This window comes from Maniola jurtina, chromosome 23 (genome assembly GCF_905333055.1).
Source record: "Maniola jurtina chromosome 23, ilManJurt1.1, whole genome shotgun sequence".
Lineage (NCBI taxonomy): Eukaryota > Metazoa > Arthropoda > Insecta > Lepidoptera > Nymphalidae > Maniola > Maniola jurtina.
Window position 1 is genome coordinate 1,273,330 of NC_060051.1, and position 25,437 is coordinate 1,298,766.

Consider the following 25,437-nt stretch of genomic DNA (forward strand, 5'->3'; position numbering starts at 1 on the left):
AAACCTATAGGGTACTTCCCGTTGACCTAGAGACATGAAACTTGGCAGGTAGGTAGGTCTTATAGCACAAGTACAGGAATAAATCTGAAAACCCCGCATTTGGTTACATCGTTTGAAAAAAAATTAAATGTGCTTTGATTATCAAAGTAAGGTAACTATACCAAGTGGGGTATCATATGAAAGGGCTTTACCTGTACATTATAAAACATATTTTTATGAATAACAGTTTTTGATATATCGTGCAAAATGTTGGAAAAAATACCCGAGTACGGAACCCTAAGTGTGTGAGTCTGACTCACACTTGGCCGGTTTTTTCAAATATCAATTGACGGATAGAACTTAAATGGCAAGCACTTTCTTAAATTTTATGCATTATAGCACGATTCAATATTGACTCTGAATGTAGTCTTAGTAAAGTCAAAGTACGCTTCACATCGTCACTTACTACCTACTGCTATTTACCAGGTGAGATAGCAAACAAGTGCTAATTTATAATTGAATAAAAAATATTAATTCAGGTCTTTTACGATATCAACACACATTAAATTTTCTCCATTGCCGCTTCTAACACGCTTTTGCTCTATGGAAAAAAAACCAACCGAGTGCGAGTCAGACTCGCGCACCGAGGGTCCCGTACTCGGGTATTTTTTTCAATTTTGCATAGTAAATCAATCACTATTATGCATAATAAAAAAAAACCCCCACCAATACTAAAAAATAAAAAATAATTTAATTTTTATCGAACATATTATTATGTATACAGGAGTAAAATGTAGTTCTATAGTATCATTTTTTGAATAGTAAATTAAATTGCTTTTACTATTTAGTGTTGATGGTTTTTAAGTTTTTTATCTATTTTTAGGGTTAAGAAAAAACGGAACCCATAAAGGATCACTTTGTTATCTATCTGTCCGTCCGTCCGTCGTGTCTGTCAAGAAAACCTATGGGGTACTTCCTGTCGACCTAGAATCATGAAATTTGGAATTTTGAATGAATATTTTTTTGTGATGTAACCTCAAATTCAAGGTTTTCGGATTTATTCCTTTATACTTGTACTATAAGACCTACCTACCAGCCCAATTTCATGATTTTAGATCTACGGGAAGTACCCTATGGATTTTCTTGACAGACACGACAAACGGACACACAAACAGATAGACAGACGGTCAGACAACAAAGTGTTCCCAGAAGGGTTCCGTTTTTCCTTTTGAGGCACGGAACCCTAAAAAGCTAAGCGCATCGGTGCTATGTCGTTTCTTTTTTCGCCAATGTTGAGGTTGTTAACTTGGTTGACCTGTAGCCGTAGTACAGTTTACCGCCACTAGATGGCGGTAAAAATTAAAGTAAATTAATGTCGAGGTGTATAGGGGCGAGAGGGAACCAAATGCTCGAGGCCATTCGAAACTTGGAGCGTCTTAAGGAAACAGTTCAGGGTGTTATCAGAATTCACGTTTATTGAAACACAAGCAAAATTATGTTAAATTTGAAACCACAAAGATTTTTGAAGTTAAAGAAATAAGTGGTTTTAATTTCTAAATTATGTTTTTTTTAAATATAGATCACATCAACATTATAAAGGCGAAAGTTTGTGTGTGTGTGTATGTTTGTTACTCCTTCACGCAAAAACTACTGAACGGATTGGGCTGAAATTTAGATTGGAGATAGATAATATCCAGGATTAGCACATAGGCTACTTTTTATCCCGGAAAATCAAAGCGTTCCCACGGGATTTTGAAAAACCTAAATCCACGCGGACGAAGTCGCGGGCATCATCTAGTACAAGATACAGTTGAAAACTAAAACCCGACTGCGATCGTCTTAATAAACGCTGAAATATTTGAGTAAAATTGTTATTCTGTCGCTTTTTGGAGAAATTTTTTGGCGACCTCCACTTTTTTTGATGCAACATCCGCTAGGTAATTTTTTTCGTATAAAACATAGCCTATGTCACCCGGACTTTTATGACGAATCAATTGACACCTCATTCATCAAAATCGGCCCAGTAGTTTAGGTACTACGGTGGAACCCACAGAATTTGGATACACAAACATACATACATAGACTGCTAAAATCACAACCCTTCCTTTTGGCTTTGCCACAGTCGGGTAAAAATAGCGAGCAAACGAGCAGGCAGCAGGAAATGTTAGTTTATTGTTGTGTTACAATACTTAAGATAATCTAATTTAGGCTCCTATGTTTTATTTTTGTAGTATTTAATTCTAGTTAAATAGGCGTTTCAAAGTATAGTCCATGCGGACGAAGTCGCGGGCATAAACTAGTACAATATAAATATAATACACCCCACTAGTTGACTTGATGTATACCAAAACGTGACACGAAATTTATTACCTTCTTCAGTAAATATTCTAGACTCCTGTGTGCTATTTGTGCTTTCGTTTTGGAAAAATGACCGACTAACGTTGTTATTTATGTCTCGTACCTAGATCCAGACAATCTATAAATCTATTCCTGTCTAGACAATCGCATTACTGACCTATAATATGTGGCTAGGCATTAGCTTTTCCCGAGACTTCATATCTATGCGTGGATTTAGATGTTTCAAAGATCGCTTAAAAATCTTTTTCAGTGGCCCAAGTAACATTTGAAGTCCATTATATTGTATCATCATTTTCATTATAAATCCAGTTTTAATATGGGCACCTTCAAGTCAAGGGTGAATAGGCAACTTCTAGGCAAGCGCACTCCATCTTAGGCTGCATCATCACTTGCTAGCAGGTCAGATTGCAGCCAAGCGCTAGTCTTATGTGCTATAAGACATACTTACCTGAAAATTTCATGATTCTAGGTTAACGGGAAGTACCCTAGATAGGTTTCTTGTTAGATACGACAGACAGACAGACAGACAGGCAATGAAGTGATCCTAAGGGTTATATGAAGGGTTCCTTTTCTTCTTTTGAGGTACAGAACCCTAAAATTAGAGGTGCATGCTCGGGGTCGAATCCTGGACCCACCGAATTAACCACGGCGCTAAAACTTTTTAAACTTTTTTTTAATGATAAAACAGACAACGAAGTGATCGTATAAGGGTTCTTTTTCTCCTTTTGAGGTACAGAACCCTAAAATTAGAGGTGCATGCTCGGGGTCGAATCCTGGACCCACCGAATTAACCACGGCGCTAAAACTTTTTTAACTTATCAAATAGCGAGCAAACGAGCAGGCGGATCACCCGGCGTTAAGTGATTACCGCCGCCCATGAACATTCGCAGCACCAGAGATATCACCGATGTGTTGCCGGACTTTCAGGAATTTGTTGGTCCGCCCCTTGAATAACCCCATGTTGTAATCTACTTGAGGGTGAATTAATACTTGTTCAAGAGAACGTTATTAAGAGGGCTCTCTCCGTCACTCGTTTCATACAATCGTAGTTCCAATTTCATTTGAATATTAAGCAACCAAAGTCCATGAAATTTTGCAGACATATTCTAGAAACTAATATGTGTGTCTGTGGTGTTTTAGATTTTTCTAAAAATATGTAGTTTTAGAATTACAGGGGCTCAAAGATTTGTATGTAAATTTTTAAGACCGCGTAACTTTGAAACCGAATATTTTAACAGAAATCTGGAAAACCACAGACATAGATATTAGTTTCTAGAATATGTCTGCAAAATTTCATGGACTTTGGTTGCTTAATATTCAAATGAGATTGGAACTATGATTGTATGAAACGAGTGACGGAGAGAGCCCTGTTAATGGCTGATGACTACGTAAAGTAAAATTGTACTTATTGTTTTGTTTGTGTTTCAGTGAAGTGATCCGTGTTCACTTTCAGTGAGACGTAACGTAATTGATACATTAGTGTGACGCCGCGGCTGGCACCCGGCCATCGCCATCTTGCCCGTTACACTTCCAATACCCCATTGCAAATTGCGTGGTAAAAATGTAAACAGACAAAAAAATAGTACCTACCTACGTGCAATCTTCAGAGCGGTTTGAGATTAGCGTTTTTCAGGGTTCCGTACGTCAAAAGAAAAACCGGAACCCTTTAAAATCACTTTGTTGTCTGTCTGTCCGTCCGTCGTGTCTGTCAAGAAAACCTATACGGTACTTCCTGTTGACCTAGAATCATGAAATTTGCCAGGTAGGTAGGTAGGTCTTATAGCACAAGTAAAGGATTAAATCTGAAAACCGTGAATTTGTAGTTACATCATTAAAAAAAAAATGTGTTTTAATTTTCAAAGTAAAATAATTATACCAAGTGGGGTATTACATGAAAGGGCTTAACCTGTACATTCTAAAACAGTTTTTATTTATTTTTATGCATGATAATTTTTGATATATCGTGTAAAAGGTCGGAAAAAATACCCGAGTACGGAATCCTCGGTGCGCGAGAGTCTGACTCGCACTTGGCCGGTTTTTCGCGCCTAATAAGCTCGTTTAAGTAGGCGTCTTTGGGCGTCTTTGGCGGCATGAGTCCAATATCGATTAGCAATTTTAAAAGTTAGAGGTACGTGCCTGAGGTCGAAAACCTGACCTCCTAAATAGGAGATGGGCGTCTTAACCAGTAGGCACCTAGGCGGTTGATTGAATTTGCATGAAAAGAAAGCTTTTTTTTCTTCGGGGGGAGGAAAAAATCCCTACGGACTTCTGCCGTCTGGCAGGGTGTGTCCGACTCACACGGACTAAAATACCTACCCCATGTCTGCCAAGGTGAGCACGGAACTGCGTGGCATTACTGCTGGCCTCCTAAATCTCTATCTTCTTCTTTTCTTCTTTTTCTTTCTCTTCCCTTCGCATCATGATAGCCCGCAGCATTTGGCTATATCGTTGCCAGGCGTCTTCAGGAAGAAAGCCGAATCAAGGAAAAACCCTGGTATAAAGTTAACCAAACTTTTTCACGTTGGTGATACTAAAAGGCTGTTATGTCACCATTGAGACCCTTCAATATTTAAATTTTGTTGACAGAAAAAACCCGGAATCGTTAAAAAATGTACCAGGACAGTATAAATTAAGTGTGCTCTCCCCTGTGGCTAGGGTTGTCAATAATTGTCATCCGTTCTTTATACTAAAGTATTCTACTTTTTTTCGGCCAAGCGTTGTTTTATTTTCTGAGAAGAATAAAGTATGCGAAGAGACTTTATTTGAGTTAATTTTGATTTTTGAAGGTTTTTAGGATTCCGCATCTTAACAGGGAAAAGGAACCCTTATAGGATCACTTTGTTGTCCATCTGTCCGTTTGTTTGTCACGACCGCTTTTCACTGGAACAAGTGGAGGTATCAATTTCAAATTAATATCACATATTTCTACGTCTCCTAGGGTAAGTATACGATCCTTTGGAGACTATGCGCGTTCCATCCTAGCTGTTAGCTGGTCTGATTGCAGCCAAGCGCTAGTCTATATATTAAAAAAAAAAAGTTTGTAAGTCAACAGTCAAAAATCAAAAAGTATGGCCATTTATGCCGCATATTTCCACACTTTCAAATAAATCAAAACCTATAGAGTACTTACTTTCCGTTGACTTAGAACCAAGATATTTGGCAACAAGCAAAGTAAATGAAAAATCGTTAATTTGAAGTTAAGTCTATCGCATAAAGTTGGCAACCCTACCTGTGGCACCCCCAATGAAAAAACAACCTTCAAAGCCTACTATCCTTTATGAAATATCTCTCTATTAATATTTTAAAGTTTACAAAGAACACTGCATTCTGCAACATTCCATTAGGTTATGCGCTCCTGGTATTTTAATTTAGGCTTTGGAAAGCTGCGAAAGAATTTAATAATTTAAATTAATATTTAAATTAAAGCTTTTATAATAAAACTTTAATAATAAATGATGCATTAAAAGCTTCTAAAATCCAACAAGCAGTGATAAGCCTAGTGGTTGACTTTGATCTTCTATTTGGTGGGTTCGGGTTTCTATTCCGGTTGGGCCAAGTAATTTTTAGGGTTCCGTACCTTAAAAGGAAAAACCCTGGTAGGATCACTTGTCTGTCTGTCAAGAAACCTATAGGGTACTTCCCGTTGTCCTAAAATCATGAATTTTACCTGTACATTCTAAAACAGATTTTTATTTATTTGTATGCATAATAGTTTTTGATTTGTCATGCAAAATGTTGGAAAAATTCCCGAGTACGGAACCCTCAGAGCGCGAGTCTGACTCACCCTTGGCCGGTTTTTCGGAATTATGTGCATTTTAAGAAATGAAATATCACTTGCTTGAACTGTGAAGGAAAATCATCGTACGGAAACCTGCATGCCTGAGACTTCTCCATAGTGTTTTCAAAAGCGTGTAAATACTGCCATACTTGGCTAGCATGGTGGAATATGGCCTGAGTCCGTGCTCAGTAGTAGTTCGGCGAAGGGTTAATTATGATGATTTTAAATGCGGAAGTGTGTCTGTCTGGCTGGCACTTTCCACGGCCCATGCGTCTAACTGATTTTTATGTAATTTAGTACACTATATAGATTGCACCCCGCAGGCGGACATGGTCTACTTTTATCCCGAAAAATCAACAACTTCCGAATGGATTAAAAAAAACGGCCAAGTGCGAGTCAGACTCGCGCACTGAGGGTAAGTGGGCAGATGACATCAAATGACCTCAAACGGGCATCAAACGTGAGGAAGTCCCAACAAGAGACCAATGAGACGTCCATTGATCGACGATGATGATAAAATCAATGCGAAGTCGCACGCATCTAGTTAAACCTGAAGTTAACAAGTGTAAATTAAAAATTTATAACACCCCCGACAAGTGAAGGTTACAGTAACTAGAAAAGAGCTGATAACTTTCAAACGGCTGAACCGATTTTCTTGAATTATAGCTAAGAACACTCTCGATCGAGCCACCTTTCAGACAGAAAAAACTAAATTAAAATCGGTTCATTAGTTTAGGAGCTACGATGCCACAGACAGATACACAGATACACAGACACACAGATACACACCTCAAACTTATAACACCCCTCTTTTTGGGTCGGGGGTTAATAAAATTAAAACGTTTTAAAGCCGATAATAAATGTCACCGAGTAAACTTTAAGCTAACCTACTTTTTTCCGCTTTCCCTCATTTATAGCAAGTTGAGATCACAGAGGGGTGTTCTACCCCTGGATTTAGGTCACATCAAGTGATTGTTATCTCAGAAAATATTCAAGAAAATAATTCTACCCATAACCGAAAGGACTTAACCCCCGCTGTCCGTCCGTCCGTCTGTTCTTCCGTCTGTCTGTCAACGGGCTGTATCTCAGAAATCGTAATAAGTAGAGTTGAAACTTTTACAGAGTGTGTATTTCTATTGCCGCTATAATATCACACATTTATTTTACAAATAATAAAAAATTCAGAATGACCGCCATGAAAATTACAAAGGGTTATTTCTTGGTACGGAACCCTTCGTATGCGAGTCTACTTCGCACTTGACCAGTTTTTTATTTTATTTGTGCGGTTTTCCCTCATTTGAAACAAGTTGATTTGAGAGGGGTGTTTCACCCCTGGATTTAGGTCACCCCAAATGACTTATCTCAGAAAATACTTAATATCTAAAGTAAAAACAGATTTTATTCTTAATTTTTAGGGTTCTGCGAACAGTATAGCTAAATTTCCGCTGTCCGTCCGTCTGTCTGTCAGCGGGCTATATCTCATGAACAGTAATAGGTAGGTAAAAAGTTGAAATTTTCACGGAGTGTAAGTTATAACAATTAATTAAAAAAGCAAGATGGCGAATTTCAAAATGGCTGCCATGCAAATTAATTTTTACAGGTTACGGAATCCTTCGCGTGCGATACCCACTCGCACTTTACAGGTTTTTAATCTTTAATTTTTACTTATTTGTACCGCTTTCTCTCATTTAAGCATAGCAAGTTGGAGTCAGAGAGAGGTTGGATTTGGGTCACCCCAAGTGACCGTTATCTCGGAAAATACCATAATATCTACAGAAAAAAAACAGATTTTTATAAAGGCGTCTCAGTTAATATCTACTATAGTAAAAATACTTTTTTTAATAAAGGGCGTCTCAGTAAGAACTTGAATTTTAAAACGAGTGCCATTTTTAATCTTTATTCGCTTTTGATTAGGTAAACGATTTTTTTCAGTTGTTTAAGTCTAGATAGTCGCAAGCGGTTGTTTGATTAGTAAAAGTTATATAGCCTCAAGTTTTTGATTTGCTTTAAGTTTGTTCGAATCATCAATATCTAGGTACATCGCATAATAAAACTCAAAAGAAAAAACTATAATTTTTATTATAAGGAGTAGGAAAAAGTGCTTCAATAAAACTTGCGGCATTGTTATTATTCATCATAGTTTACTGTCAATCTTTATCCATCTTTAGAATAGAAATACTTTTATCCAAATAAACCTTTACAAGTTCTTTTGAATTATCAAATGAATCTACCACTGGTTCGGAATGCCCTTCCAAGCGTGAATAAACAGTAAGAAACTCGGGGGGTGTTGGTTTCAAAGATTCGATTTACAATAAGATTCGGTGTACAATATTTTAATCAGAACTACCTCCAGCTCGCTGGACCGATGACCTGAAGAAGGTGGCGGGGAGCGGGTGGATGAGGAAGGCGGAAGACCGTGTTTGGTGGCGCGCTCCTGGAAAGGGCTATGTCCAGCTGTGGACGCATACAGGCTGAGGGTTTGGATTGGGATTGGAATCAAAATTACAATAACTTAACTGTCAAACTATAAAAAAAAAGATTCCGACGAATTGAGAACCTCCTCCTTTTTGGATGTCGGTTAAAAACGAACAAAAAATGTGTTGTTATGTTTAGTTTGTTCGTTTTAGTCAAGAAATTCAATATTTAAACCAAAACTGTTCCTACGGGATTTTTAAACACCTAAATCCACGCGACCGAAGTCGCATGTATCATCTAGTATTTAAGAAATAGTACCTAGTACCGAAGAAAATAAAAGCTACTTATTAAAAGAAAAATTAAAGTTGCCAACACTAGCTTAGACATTATACAAGTTTTTCTTGTTCTGCACTTTTTATAGCTTTTGTGGACTTTCTTAATTAATTCGTCGCCTTTGTCTTTTTTCTTTAACAGGGGTCTCTTCGTCACTCGCTCCATACAAACGTAGTTCCAATTTCATTTGAATATTAAACAACCAAAGTACATGAAATTTTGCAGACATATTCTAAAAACTAATATCTATGCCTGTGGTTTTCCAGATTTCTGTTAAAATATTCGGTTTCAAAGTTACTCGGTCTTCAAATTTACATACAAATCTTTGAGCCCCTGTAATTTTAAAACTACATATTTTTAGAAAAATCTAAAACACCACAGGCATAGATATTAGTTTCTAGAATATGTCTGCAAAATTTCATGGACTTTGGTTGGTTAATATTCAAATGAAATTGGAACTACGATTGTATGGAGTAAGTGACGGAGAAAGCCCTGTTAAAGAAAAATCGTTTGGACAAACCACGGACAAACCCTCTATATTTCGTTGTGATGGCGACAACTGCGCTGTACCGCGATAATGTGTTCAGACCTTTAGCCTTAGCCATTAAAGTTTTTATAGCCTGGAGGTTACAGTGGCAGAATAATCGATAGTGGCGTAACTACTTAACTTATTAGCGTTTTTTCTGCGCACATTACGCTCGTTTTTAGGGTTCCGTACCTCAAAAGGAAAAACGGAACCCTTATAGGATCAGTTTGTTGTTTGTCTATCGTGTCTGTCATGGAAACCTATAGGGTACTTCCCGCTGACCTAGAATCATGAAATTTGACTGGTAGGTAGGTCTTATAGCAAAAGTAAAGTAAAAAATATCCGAAAACCGTGAATTTGTGGTTAGGTACTTACATCACAAAAAAATGTGTTCATGAACAAAATAATAATTTATACTTTTTCAAAGTAAGATAACTATATCAAGTGGAATATCATATGAAAGGGCTCTACTTGTGCATTCTAAAACAGATTTTTATTTATTTTTGTGCATACTTAATATGTAGTTTTTGATTTATGGTGCAAAATGTTGGAAAAAAATACCTGAGTACGGAACCCACGGTGCGTGAGTCTGACTCGCATTTGGCCGGTTTTGATATGCACGTGCGCTATATTTCTTGCTTCAATAAAATATCACGTAGGTTTAGATTCGCGTGGTGGACGCTCCCGCATCCAGCGTTCATGGCGCGCAAGTGTGACGGTAGCTTTAGCCGTTAAAGCTTTTATAGCCTGAAGGCTGAAGTGGCAGAATAATCGATGAAGGTGTAACTGGTTATTAGCGTTTTCAATCCCGCGCGGGAAGCTGCGTCATTTGCCGCCACAACGTGACGTCGTCACATTTACGCGCGAAACGTGAATATAGAGCAAACGGAAGGTAATTATTTACACAAAAACTTTACATGCTGATGATGAAGAAAGGGTGGTTTCAGACTATCGTTTTAGAGTTCCGTTCCTCAAAAGGAAAAACGGAACCTTTATGGGGTCAATTTGCTGTCTGTCTGTCCGTCCCTCCGTCCGTCGTAGGCAGGTAGGTAGGTCATATAGCGTAAGTAAAGAAATAAATCTGAAAACCGGGAATTTGTGGTTGGTCGTTAAAAAAAAAATGTGTTTCGATTTTCAAAGTAAGATAACTATACCAAGTGGTGTATCGTATGAAAGGGCTTTACCTCTATATTCTAAAACAGATTTTTATTTATTTTTATGTCTAATAGTTTTTGATTTATCGTGCAATATGTCGGAAAAATTACCCGAGTACGGAACCCTCGGTGCACGAGTCTGACTCGCACTTAACCGGTTTTTTGATAAGAGATACACTTTGTTCACGTGTTCTTTCATCACTTAAGGTGCCCACGCACTCGAACTGAACTGCGCGTTGCGTTAGCGCCCCGCACGATATTCTCTGCAGCCGCGACGCGCGTACCGCGTAGCGCGTCACTACCGCGCGTCGCGGCTGGTGAGAATATCGTGCGGGTCGCTGCCGCGACGCGCAGTTCAGCTGCAGTTCAGTTCAAGTGCGTGGACACCTTTACACTAGCTATGCACTAATTCAAAAGAGGAAGTGGCAAAGTAAGAGAAAGGGGGTTTAATTATAATACTTAAAGTTGACTAGGAGCAGCGATCCTCAAAGTTTGCCAATCGCAAACAACAATAACAATGTGACACCGCTTCTCAAACTTTGCCCGCATAGTTCCGCTATACTTACTTGTAATAAACGCTTCGCTAACTTTGGGCAAAGTATTAATCAGCGTATTTCATACCATCTACCTACGATAAACTCAGTGTAACTAACTAAATATTAAATTACGAGATGATGCGCGCAGCTTCGCCCGCGTGGATCCCCTGCAGCATCAGGATCGAGGAGTTGGAATCTAATTTAATGGAACAAAGTCGCAACGTTCCTTTTACGCAAATCGGTTCAGAAATCTCGGAAACATCCGTGTACTTAGGTAGAAAAACACAACTCCTCCATTTTTCAAAATCGGTTAAAAAGTAGCCTATGTTACTCATTAGTTTATCCTCTTCTTGTCTGTGAAAGTCCCGTCAAAATAGGTTTAGCCATTCCGAAGATTAGCCCGTAATAACAGACAGACACTTCAATTTTATTTAGTAGTATAGATTAAAATTATTTAAATTGGTCTTCTGCCCTGCCAAGTTTTCCATCGAACTGGTTAGAATTTGTGATTTGAAATTTTTTTCACATTTATACATTTAGAACGAACTGTTTTCTTTGAAGGATAATTAGTACAGTAGGTAATTCGTGATTCTAGTATGGCCACGTATGGCATTGGAACCTGAATCCCGTGTTTCGGTTGTTTTGACGTATAGGAACGCCGATGGTTTTCAGTGGCAAGAATTCGGAAGCTAAAATAAACGAATCGGGGGGTTTTCCACCGCATTCTGTTTTACCGTTTGGTGAGAATACACCCATGTGTTTACATGCGCCACTGAAAACCGCACAAGAAAAACGTTCCAGTAAACTGCAATGTGTGAACTTACCTACGAGTAGGTAGCTACTGTTAGTTTTTTAAACAGTTTTTCGGAAACTTTTATTTTTATTTATTGACCTACAATATACATGGCATTATTTTTTATTAACCCCCGACCCAAAAAGAGGGGTGTTATAAGTTTGACGTGTGTATCTGTGTATCTGTCTGTGGTATCGTAGCTCCTAAACTAATGAACCGATTTTAATTTAGTTTTTTTTGTTTGAAAGGTGGCTTGATCAAGAGTGTTCTTAGCTATAATCCAAGAAAATCGGTTCAGCCGTTTGAAAGTTACCAGCTCTTTTCTAGTTACTGTAACCTTTACTTGTCGGGGGTGTTATAAATTTTTAATTTACACTTGTGCAACAATAACCAAACCAGCGTCTACTGTGCCATGTTAATTGTAATTTTAAAATTATTTAACAAAAATTCAAGTCCAGTCAACCAAACCAAACCTGGTAAGTGCGCGTCGAACTCGCAGACTGAACGGTTCCGTATCAGATTATTCACTTTTAAATTTTTTTTCTCACTCTAGCATACGTAAATACCTATTGGAACCTTATTTGGAACAGTTTGCGAAAGCGAAATGGGAAATTGACTTATGAGATACAAGAAATCAGATGAATCATTGAATGTCTAATGTAAATTCAACACTTTCATACTTGAACTAATGTTGAATTGTAGAATAGAAAAGGTTTTGCGTGTTCGTCGCTCGCAAAGCGCTATAAGAGCGCTATGAATGGCTGGTTTTGTGTCACGAGGGTGCTTGGTGAGGAGCTATCCCTTTTATGTGTAGTTAACTTGCGTTCTGCTCAAGGGGAGTCGCGTAAAAACTGTTTTCTCTATTCAATAGGCAATAACCTACTTTCTGACTTGATTTACTACCATTTTTAACCGATATTGTTTAACAGGGCTCTCTCCGTCACTTACTCCATACAATCGTAGTCCCAATTTCATTTGAATATTAAGCAACCAAAGTCCATGAAATTTTGCCGACATATTCTAGAAACTAATATCTGTGCCTGTGGTGTTTTAGATTTTTCTAATAAATATGTAGTTTAAAATTACAGGGGCTCCAAGATTTCTATGTGAATTTTTAAGACCGCGTAACTTTGGAACCGAATATTTTAACGGAAATCTGGAAAACCACAGACATAGATATTAGTTCCCGGAACGTTCCTACAAAATTGCATTTAGTATGATTGGTTAGTATTCCAATGAGAGACAAACTACGTTTGTATGGAGCGAGTGATGGAGAGAGCCCTCTTAACAACTTCAAAAACATTTTTGAAGCTATCATAATCAACCTTTCAGTGGGTACGAGAATACTAACTACTGCCCGCGGCTTCGTTCGATAAATATTATCATCACCGTCATCATTAAACGATAGACTATAACACTCCGCATTAACCTATTTATAATTTTTACAGGGATCAAATTAAAAAAAAATATCTAATTAAATTTTCCCATGTTGAAAATGAATTCTTTCATAGTAAATGTAAAATTTCACATGTTGCTGGGAGTGAACATATCGTAAGCGTTCATATCGGTGTCGCGTTAACACGACCACAAACGATAAATCCGACTCGTAAAATCATAATCCATCGCTGTAAGAGAGGACTTTTCGCAGCGATTCATTTGCAAAAATCGGACAAGTGCGAGCCGGACTCGCATACGAAGGGTTCCGTACCATGGTAAAAAAATTACACTTTTTTTATGGCAGCCTTGTTGAGATTTATATTATTTACTGCTATAGCGGCAATTGAAATACACGTTCTGTGAAAATTTCAACTCTCTAGCTCTACCTATTACGGTTCATGAGATACAGCCGGCAGACAGACAGACGGACGGCCACACGGACGGACGGATGGACAGCAAAGGCTTAGTAATAGGTCTCCGTTGATACCTTCGGTTACGGGACCCTAAAAATATTCTATGTAAAACTTCACATGTTGACAATGAGTTTTTCCACATGTAAATGTAAAATTTCACATGTTGCTCGGGGTGAACATATTGTAAGCGTTCATATCGGTGTCGCGTTAACACGATCACAAACGATAAATCCGAATCGTAAAATCACAATCCATCGCTGTTAGGGAGGTCACCCGGGTGAGTTTTTAAGGACGTCTTTGCAAAATGAATAGGTATCAAAATTGCACTACTACATAAGTACACTGCCCACACGCACACAGCTGCGTCAAAATGAGTGAATCGACTTGATTTTGATACTTTTATATTTTTATTTTATTTTATATTTGGTCATCTATTTTTTTTTAACAGTTTTTTTTTTTAAATATGTATCTTGACAATAATACAGTAAGTAGAACAGTGCCTACAGACTAAGGGTCTGATGATGAAATATTTCACCATGACTTCTTGGCAATGAACAACATTCCCATGCTTATGAAATTATGAGCTCCTACTATGACTAAAATAATCTGAGAAGGATAGCATTACATTACCTCCCGACTTGACGAAATTGCATACTTTGGAACCTACTACTGGAACTCAGAGACGAATAGAGCTAGGTGTTTCGAGTTTGGGCTCATTTTCTTAGTCATGATGAGATCTTACCTCCGGATTTGTGGAGTGACCTGATGGTATACCTCGGAAGTCACTATTGGAACTCGGAGACGAATAGAGCTAGGTGTTTCGAGTTTGGGCCCATTTTCTTAGTCATGATGAGATCTTACCTCCGGATTTGTGGAGTGACCTGATGGTATACCTCGGAAGTCACTATTGGAACTCGGAGACGAATAGAGCTAGGTGTTTCGAGTTTGGGCTCATTTTCTTAGTAATGATGAGATCTTACCTCCGGATTTGTGGAGTGACCTGATGGTATACCTCGGAAGTCACTATTGGAACTCGGAGACGAATAGAGCTAGGTGTTTCGAGTTTGGGCTCATTTTCTTAGTCATGATGAGATCTTACCTCCGGATTTGTGGAGTGACCTGATGGTATACCTCGGAAGTCACTATTGGAACTCGGAGACGAATAGAGCTAGGTGTTTCGAGTTTGGGCTCATTTTCTTAGTCATGATGAGATCTTACCTCCGGATTTGTGGAGTGACCTGATGGTATACTTTGGAAGTCACTATTGGAACTCGGAGACGAATAGAGCTAGGTGTTTCGAGTTTGGACTCATTTTCTTAGTCATGATGAGATCTTACCTCCGGATTTGTGGAGTGACCTGATGGTATCCTCGGAAGTCACTATTGGAACTCGGAGACGAATAGAGCTAGGTGTTTCGAGTTTGGGCTCATTTTCTTAGTCATGAAGAGATCTTACCTCCGGATTTGTGGAGTGACCTGATGGTACACCTCGGAAGTCACTATTGGAACTCGGAGACGAATAGAGCTAGGTGTTTCGAGTTTGGGCTCATTTTCTTAGTCATGATGAGATCTTACCTCCGGATTTGTGGAGTGACCTGATGGTATACCTCGGAAGTCACTATTGGAACTCGGAGACGAATAGAGCTAGGTGTTTCGAGTTTGGGCTCATTTTCTTAGTCATGATGAGATCTTACCTCCGGATTTGTGGAGTGACCTGATGGTATACCTCGAAAGTCACTATTGGAACTCGGAGACGAATAGAGCTAGGTGTTTCGAGTTTGGGCTCATTTTCTTAGTCATGATGAAATCTTACCTCCGGATTTGTGGAGTGACCTGATGGTATACTTTGGAAGTCACTATTGGAACTCGAAGACGAATAGAGCTCGGTGTTTCGAGTTTGGACTCATTTTCTTAGTCATGATGAGATCTTACCTCCGGATTTGTGGAGTGACCTGATGGTATCATCGGAAGTCACTATTGGAACTCGGAGACGAATAGAGCTAGGTGTTTCGAGTTTGGGCTCATTTTCTTAGTCATGAAGAGATCTTACCTCCGGATTTGTGGAGTGACCTGATGGTATACCTTGGAAGTCACTATTGGAACTCGGAGACGAATAGAGCTAGGTGTTTCGAGTTTGGGCTCATTTTCTTAGTCATGAAGAGATCTTACCTCCGGATTTGTGGAGTGACCTGATGGTATACCTTGGAAGTCACTATTGGAACTCGGAGACGAATAGAGCTAGGTGTTTCGAGTTTGGGCTCATTTTCTTAGTCATGTTGAGATCTTACCTCCGGATTTGTGGAGTGACCTGATGGTATACCTCGAAAGTCACTATTGGAACTCGGAGACGAATAGAGCTAGGTGTTTCGAGTTTGGGCTCATTTTATTAGTTATGATGAGATCTTACCTCCGGATTTGTGGAGTGACCTGATGGTATACTTTGGAAGTCACTATTGGAACTCGGAGACGAATAGAGCTAGGTGTTTCGAGTTTGGGCTCATTTTCTTAGTCATGATGAGATCTTACCTCCGGATTTGTGGAGTGACCTGATGGTATACCTCGGAAGTCACTGTTGGAACTCGGAGACGAATAGAGCTAGGTGTTTCGAGTTTGGGCTCATTTTCTTAGTCATGATGAGATCTTACCTCCGGATTTGTGGAGTGACCTGATGGTATACCTCGGAAGCCACTATTGGAACTCGGAGACGAATAGAGCTAGGTTTTTCGAGTTTGAGCTCATTTTCTTAGTCATGATGAGATCTTACCTCCGGATTTGTGGAGTGACCTGATGGTATACCTCGAAAGTCACTATTGGAACTCGGAGACGAATAGAGCTAGGTGTTTCGAGTTTGGGCTCGTTTTGTTAGTTATGACGAGATTATACCTTGAAACTTGTTGGAGTGCTCTGAAGGTATACTTCAAAAGCCACTATTGGACTTTCGAGTCGAGTAGAGTTAGATGTTATGAGTTTGAGCTCGTTTTGTAAGTTCCAATAGTGACTTCCGAGGTATACCATCAGGTCACTCCACAAATCCGGAGGTAAGATCTCATCATGACTAAGAAAATGAGCCCGAACTCGAAACAGCTAGCTTTATTCGTCTCCGAGTTCCAATAGTGACATCCGAGGTATACCATCAGGTCACTTCACGAATCCGGAGGTAACATCTCATCATGACTAAGAAAATGAGCCCAAACTCGAAACACCTAGCTCTATTCGTCTCCGAGTTCCAATAGTGACTTCCGAGGTATACCATCAGGTCACTCCACAAATCCGGAGGTAAGATCTCATCATGACTAAGAAAATGAGCCCAAACTCGAAACACCTAGCTCTATTCGTCTCCGAGTTCCAATAGTGGCTTCCGAGGTACACCATCAGGTCACTCCACAAATCCTGAGGTAAGATCTCATCATGACTAAGAAAATGAGCTCAAACTCGAAAAACCTAGCTCTATTCGTCTCCGAGTTCCAATAGTGGCTTCCGAGGTATACTATCAGGTCACTCCACAAATCCGGAGGTAAGATCTCATCATGACTAAGAAAATGAGCCCAAACTCGAAACATCTAGCTCTATTCGTCTCCGAGTTCCAATAGTGACTTCTGAGGTATACCATCAGGTCACTCCACAAATATGGAGGTAAGATCTCATCATGACTAAGAAAATGAGCCCGAACTCGAAACAGCTAGCTCTATTCGTCTCCGAGTTCCAATAGTGACTTCCGAGGTGTACCATCAGGTCACTCCACAAATCCGGAGGTAATATCTCATTATGACTAACAAAATGAGCCCGAACTCGAAAGAGCTAGCTCTATTCGTCTCCGAGTTCCAATAGTGACTTCCGAGGTATACCATCAGGTCACTCCACAAATCCGGAGGTAAGATCTTATCATGACTAAGAAAATGGGCCCAAACTCGAAACACCTAGCTCTATTCGTCTCCGAGTTCCAATAGTGACTTCCGAGGTATACCATCAGGTCACTCCACAAATCCGGAGGTAAGATCTCATCATGACTAAGAAAATGAGCCCAAACTCGAAACACCTAGCTCTATTCGTCTCCGAGTTCCAATAGTGACTTCCGAGGTATACCATCAGGTCACTCCACAAATCCGGAGGTAAGATCTCATCATGACTAAGAAAATGAGCCCAAACTCGAAACACCTAGCTCTATTCGTCTCCGAGTTCCAATAGTGACTTTCGAGGTATACCATCAGGTCACTCCACAAATCCGGAGGTAAGATCTCATCATGACTAAGAAAATGAGCCCAAACTCGAAACACCTAGCTCTATTCGTCTCCGAGTTCCAATAGTGACTTCCGAGGTATACCATCAGGTCACTCCACAAATCCGGAGGTAAGATCTCATCATGACTAAGAAAATGAGCCCAAACTCGAAACACCTAGCTCTATTCGTCTCCGAGTTCCAATAGTGACTTCCGAGGTATACCATCAGGTCACTCCACAAATCCGGAGGTAAGATCTCATCATGTCTAAGAAAATGAGCCCAAACTCGAAACACCTAGCTCTATTCGTCTCCGAGTTCCAATAGTGACTTCCGAGGTATACCATCAGGTCACTCCACAAATCCGGAGGTAAGATCTCATCATGACTAAGAAAATGAGCCCAAACTCGAAACACCTAGCTCTATTCGTCTCCGAGTTCCAATAGTGACTTCCCAGGTATACCATCAGGTCACTCCACAAATCCGGAGGTAAGATCTCTTCATGACTAAGAAAATGAGCCCAAACTCGAAACACCTAGCTCTATTCGTCTCCGAGTTCCAATAGTGACTTCCGAGGTATACCATCAGGTCACTCCACAAATCCGGAGATAAGATCTCATCATGACTAAGAAAATGAGCCCAAACTCGAAACACCTAGCTCTATTCGTCTCCGAGTTCCAATAGTGACTTCCGAGGTATACCATCAGGTCACTCCACAAATCCGGAGGTAAGATCTCATCATGACTAAGAAAATGAGCCCAAACTCGAAACACCTAGCTCTATTCGTCTCCGAGTTCCAATAGTGACTTCCGAGGTATACCATCAGGTCACTCCACAAATCTGGAGGTAAGATCTCATCATGACTAAGAAAATGAGCCCAAACTCGAAACACCTAGCTCTATTCGTCTCCGAGTTCCAATAGTGACTTTCGAGGTATACCATCAGGTCACTCCACAAATCCGGAGGTAAGATCTCATCATGACTAAGAAAATGAGCCCAAACTCGAAACACCTAGCTCTATTCGTCTCCGAGTTCCAATAGTGACTTTCGAGGTATACCATCAGGTCACTCCACAAATCCGGAGGTAAGATCTCATCATGACTAAGAAAATGAGCCCAAACTCGAAACACCTAGCTCTATTCGTCTCCGAGTTCCAATAGTGACTTCCGAGGTATACCATCAGGTCACTCCACAAATCCGGAGGTAAGATCTCATCATGACTAAGAAAATGAGCCCAAACTCGAAACACCTAGCTCTATTCGTCTCCGAGTTCCAATAGTGACTTCCGAGGTATACCATCAGGTCACTCCACAAATCCGGAGGTAAGATCTCATCATGACTAAGAAAATGAGCCCAAACTCGAAACACCTAGCTCTATTCGTCTCCGAGTTCCAATAGTGACTTCCGAGGTATACCATCAGGTCACTCCACAAATCCGGAGGTAAGATCTCATCATGACTAAGAAAATGAGCCCAAACTCGAAACACCTAGCTCTATTCGTCTCCGAGTTCCAATAGTGACTTCCGAGGTATACCATCAGGTCACTCCACAAATCCGGAGGTAAGATCTCATCATGACTAAGAAAATGAGCCCAAACTCGAAACACCTAGCTCTATTCGTCTCCGAGTTCCAATAGTGACTTCCGAGGTATACCATCAGGTCACTCCACAAATCCGGAGGTAAGATCTCATCATGACTAAGAAAATGAGCCCAAACTCGAAACACCTAGCTCTATTCGTCTCCGAGTTCCAATAGTGACTTTCGAGGTATACCATCAGGTCACTCCACAAATCCGGAGGTAAGATCTCGTCATGACTAAGAAAACGAGCCCAAACTGGACACATCTAGTTCTTCTAGTCTTCAAGTTCCTGTCGCAGCCTTCGAAGTTCACTATCAGATCACTATCATACTCAAGAAAAAAATCCAGCTTACGATAAAATGTGATAATAGGTACATAATATTATCATTATTATCTTACCTTGCCAAAATATCAGCACAATCACGGAATAAGTACCTATAAATATCAGTTAGGGTTTTGTCGAACTATTTTGTGTTCGTACAGCGATCTTTTCCACATCAAAAAATTATAGCAACCGACGCAGAGACCACCCACGAAGGCGGCTGGCCGCTGACTGATATAATTTTGAAATCATACCATTGCCTGCCCAATATCAAAATAACCCTTAGTGCACTGTATTAAGGTTTGCGGTTGAAGCAAAATACGTGAAAAATTTATACACGATGTTTTTATTTATTTTTATACTATTATTAATATAATAATCCTATATTTTGAGGTGCACATTATGTGCTAACGGAAAATATTTATTAGAAGAATAAAATCCGTACGTAAACTGAGAAAAATGTACCTAAACTTGACCCTAAATCGTTAATTCTGCGTGGAAGAGGTGAAGGAAAATCGTTCTTATAGTATCAAAATTAATGATTTCATCAAAAAATTACTCGATCTCTGGAGATAAAGGACCAATCTATTTTTAGCAATCTGTAGTTCCAATTTACTTAGTATATTTTAGCCACAAAGCGTACCGAAAATCTATACAAGTGTGCAAATACGTCCTTAACCACCGACCCAAAAAGAGGGGTGTCATAAGTTTGACGTGTGTATCTGTGTATCTGTCTGTGGCATCGTAGCTCCTAAACTAATGAACCGATTTTAATTTAGTAGTGAAAGGTGGCTTGATCGAGAGTGTTCTTAGCTATAATCCAAGAAAATCGGTTTAGCCGTTTGGAAGTTATCAGCTCTTTTCTAGTTACTGTAACCTTCACTTGTCGGGGGTGTTATAAATTTTTAATTTACACTTGTAAGATCGAAGATTTATCGGATTCTCTTTATAGCCCAACTTTAGAGTAAAATACATAAAAACCAGTCAAGAGCGAGTCGGGCGTCGCTCTTTTAGGGTTTAGCTTAACTAAACCGATTTTCTTGGATTACAGCTAAGAACACTCTCGATCAAGCCACCTTTCAAACAAAAAAAAACTAAATTAAAATCGGTTCATTAGTTTAGGAGCTACGATGCCACAGACAGATACACAGATACACACGTCAAACTTATAACACCCCTCTTTTTGGGTCGGGGGTTAAAAATATGCCATAATATTATGGCTATTTGTGGTGATACAATAACAAATGTAACATCTGTTGTATAAACACCCACATATGAAAATAAATACATTTGATTTGATTTGATTTAAAATAAACATAAACCATGTTAGCGCATACATGAATCACACTTAAATTATGACACATACGCAAATATATAAATGATGAATACACATATATATATATTTAGACATTTGGCCAATGTTTGGCCAATACCATTAGTGATATACTAATGGTTTTTTGATCGACTCCGTTCAGCGCGTATCCTGTAACCACTTGAGCTTTATTTATTGCATGTTAACGTTTATGACGTAAATTGCTTTGTTGACGGCCTCATCTTATGCTAAGCGCGCACTGCGATGCGGTTTAATGATAATTACTTCACTAAAAACCATTTAAATCCGTTGATGTGAAGACAACATTCCTATTTTTACCCGACTGCGGCATAGCCGAAAGAGGAAGAAAAAAGGAAGGGTTATGATTTTAGCAGTCTACTATGTATGTATGTTTGTATCTAGATTCTGTGTGTTCCGCCGTAGCGCCTAAGCTACTGGGCCGATTTTGATGAATAAGGTGTCAATTAATTCGTCGTAAAGGTCCGGGTGACATAGGCTACATTTTATATACTTACGAAAAAAATTTACCTAACGGATGTTACATCAAAAAAAGCGTGGGTCTCCGATTTTTTTTTTTTGCTACTTATCGAGTGGGATGTCAAGTGAAAGAAGAGAAAATTCTGAGTTTTAAATATAAATGTACGACAACATTAAAATATACCAAGCGACAGAAAAACTATTTTTAACCGACTTCCAAAAAAGGAGGAGGTTCTCTATTCGTCGGGATCTTTTTTTTTTTTTTTATGTATGTTCCCCGATTACTCAAAGACCCCTGGACCGATTTGGAAAATTTTTTTTTGTTTGAAAGGGTATACTGTGCAGGTGGTCCCATATAAATTTGGTGAAGATCTGATGAATATCTTCGGAGATGGAGAACAGAACTCCTCAATGGATAAGAGCAAATTGCTCGCGATCACTGTAATAGCTTAGTAAACAGTAGGGTTTTAACTGGGCATAGCATATTATAGTACAGTGGGGCCACTAAAAATTGTGAAATAAAAAATTTTCAAAAGAAAAATAAAACCGACTTCAAAAACCAAAAACACTAAAAAGTAGAAAATAATTTTTGTTTAGCTACACATGTAATGTACCTAGGTATGAAGTCGGGCGAGCTTCACTCTTGGATTTCTAATTTTGTTTTAATATGCTCGCTCGACTTCATACCTAGGTACATTACATGTGTAGCTAAACAAAAATTATTTTCTACTTTTTAGTGTTTTTGGTTTTTGATTACTATAATATTTCGACGATCGCAGTCGGGTTTTAGTTTTCAACTTTATCTTGTTATCTTTATGCTTTGGTCTACAAAGTTTGGTGTAAAGTGTTCACTTTTCATTACGTGTGTAATCAAATAAATAAATCAAAATAAAATCTTTATAAAGCAATGAGAAAGGCAATCAGGCTGATTGATTGGTACAGAGATAAATGACATCCCGGGGACGGACATAGGCTACTTTTTATCCCGGAAAATCAAAGTGTTCCCATTATCTTTATAAAGTATCTACTACTAGCCGATGCCCGCGACTTCGCCCGCGTGGATTTAGGTTTTTTGAAATCCCGTGGGAACTCTTTGATTTTCCGGGATAAAAAGTAGCCTATGTGCTAATCCAGGATATTATCTATCTCCATTCCAAATTTCAGCCAAATCCGTCCAGTAGTTTTTGCGTGAAGGAGTAACAAACAAACACACACACACACACACACACACACACACACACGCATACAAACTTTCGCCTTTATAATATTAGTGTGATCTACTTGCCCATCATCTCTTTGCCCATAAACAAGACAAGGCCGCTGCTGATCCCGAACGTCATAAAAAGGCTGTTAACATTAAAAATAGCTGGAGTGGCAACGCGATGATATAGTGCATGCATGTCGATCAAATAAGCGTTATATTATTATATACTAATAGCTGATGCCCGCGACTTCATTCGCGTCGATGTAGGTTTTCAAAAATCCCGTGGGAATTCTTTAATTTTCTGGGTTGAAAAGTAGCCTATGTGCTAATCCAGGGTATAATCTAGCTCTACTCTTTTCAGCCCAATCCGTTCAGTAGTTTTTGCGTGAAGGAGTAACAAACATACATACATACACACATACACACATACTTTCGCCTTGGCTAGACGATGCCCGCGACTTCATTCGCGTGGATTTGGGTTTTCGAACTCCCAAGGGAACTGTTCAATTTTCTGGGATAATAAATATCCTGTCCTTCCCCGAGATGCATGCTGTCTCTGTGCCAAAGTACGTGAAAGCTATCAAACAGACAGACACACTTTCGTATTTGTAATATTAAGTAAATAGATGATGCGCGCGACTTCGTCCGCGTGCATTTAGATTTTCAAAATCCCGTGGGAATTCTTTGATTTTCCGGGATCAAAAGTATCTTATGTCCTTCCCAGGGATACAAGCTATCTCTGTACCAAATTTCAACAAAATCGGTTTAACGGACGGGCCTTGAAAATCTAGCAAACAGACAGACAGACACACTTTCGCATGGATGCTTGAATCGACAAATAGTTGAACACACCCACAATATTTTTGAAAGACGAGAAAAACGTGTACTTAGAGAACATACTTACCGTAAAGTTTTCAAGACTTTATTTAACGCTGTCCACGTGATTAATGTGTACCTATAGCATACATATTAAGAGGGGTCTCTCCGTTACTCGCTCCATACAAACGTAGTTCCAATTTCATTTGAATATTAAGCAACCAAAGTCCATGAAATTTTGCAGACATATTCTAGAAACTAATATCTATGCCTGCGGTTTTCCAGATTTCCGTTAAAATATTCGGTTTCAAAGTTCCGCGATCTTAAAAATTCACATACAAATCTTTGAGCTCCTGTAATTTTAAACTACATATTTAAAAAAAAATGTAAAACACCACAGACACAGATATTAGTTTCTAGAATAGGTATGTCTGCAAAATTTCATGGACTTTGGTTGCTTAATATTCAAATGAAATTGGAACTACGATTGTATGGAGTAAGTGACGGAGAGAGCCCTGTTAATCACTTACTGCAGCATTAATATGTATAATAGAATACATATTAATCACTTGGATATACATTGCATATCCATGCCAAATTATACAGCTTTCCAATAGTACTAATGTCTCTGAGCTAAACCGTGGACGGACGGACAGAAAGACAGAGAGAGGTCTCTCCGTCACTCGCTCCATACAAACGTAGTTCCAATTTCATTTGAATACTAAGCAACCAAAGTCCATGAAATTTTGCAGTCATATTCTATAAACTAATATCTAAATAAATATCTTGCCAAATTACAGCTTCCTAGTACTAATAGTCTCTGAGCTAAGCCGTGGACGGACAGAAAGACAGGACAAGCTGTAAGGGGGTTTGTTTACTACGGAACCCTAAAAAAGAAATAACACTTAATTGTCATACTATTAAGTAATGCTCATGAATAAAAAGTGAGGCCACGTTACGTGTACAGTTTAACAGCTGTTATTTCCGCACGCTGCTCGAATTTAAAGTGTTCTTGAAAATAAAAGCTGAAAGCAAGTAATTCAATAAAAGCAGTTATTAATGCCGCCCGCCCCATATTAAATGAGGCCGTCAACAGAGAAGTGGCATAAACCTAAAAAATAAATAATTAAGAAATGGAAAAAACACGACTGACTCAAACAATTATCAAAAACCACTCACTAGCTTTAACGGTGAAGGAAAACATCGTGAGGAAACTTGTATGCCTGAGTGTTCTCCATAATATTCTCCAAGTTGTGTGAAGTCGGATAATACATCTGTTTTTGGTTAGCCTATGGATAGAGTCTTGGACTGTAGTTAAAATGATGTCATGTTTTGTATAGCGGTAGTTTAAGGGTCTAGAATTCATTATTACAGATAATAATTTAAAAAAAAAAAATATTTTTTAGCATAATTAATTATTATTAACGTCACGCTGTACGGAAAGCGTTTAATAACGTCACAAGTCTTAAACGACTTTTTTTAAATTATTGTCTACTAGCTGATGCCCGCAGCTTCGCCCGCGTGGATTGGTCAGATCCCCTGCAGCATCAGGATTGAGGAGTTGGAATCTAAATTTTTTATGAAACAATGTCGCAAAGTTCCTCTATCGATTAAAAAAAAAAAAATTACGCAAATCGGTTCAGAAATCTCAGAGATTTCGGTGTACATAGGTAGAAAAACACAACTCCCTTTTTGAAAGTCGGTTAAAAAAGTAGCCTATGTTACACCCTGGTCAATCCTCTACTTGTCTGTGAAAACCCCGTCAAAATC

General features: G+C 39.0%; 1 protein-coding gene and 1 long non-coding RNA gene across 5 annotated transcripts in view; both read left to right on the forward strand.

Annotated features, from left to right (window-relative positions):
* Positions 1–25,437, forward strand: part of LOC123877200 (potassium voltage-gated channel protein Shal) — an 85,920-nt gene that overhangs the window by 33,522 nt on the left and 26,961 nt on the right. The gene's annotated exons all lie outside the window — the stretch shown is intronic.
* LOC123877221 lies at positions 1,283–7,492 on the forward strand. The gene is made up of 3 exons (XR_006798531.1): positions 1,283–1,426; positions 7,205–7,209; positions 7,482–7,492. It is a non-coding gene; the product is annotated as an uncharacterized LOC123877221 (long non-coding RNA).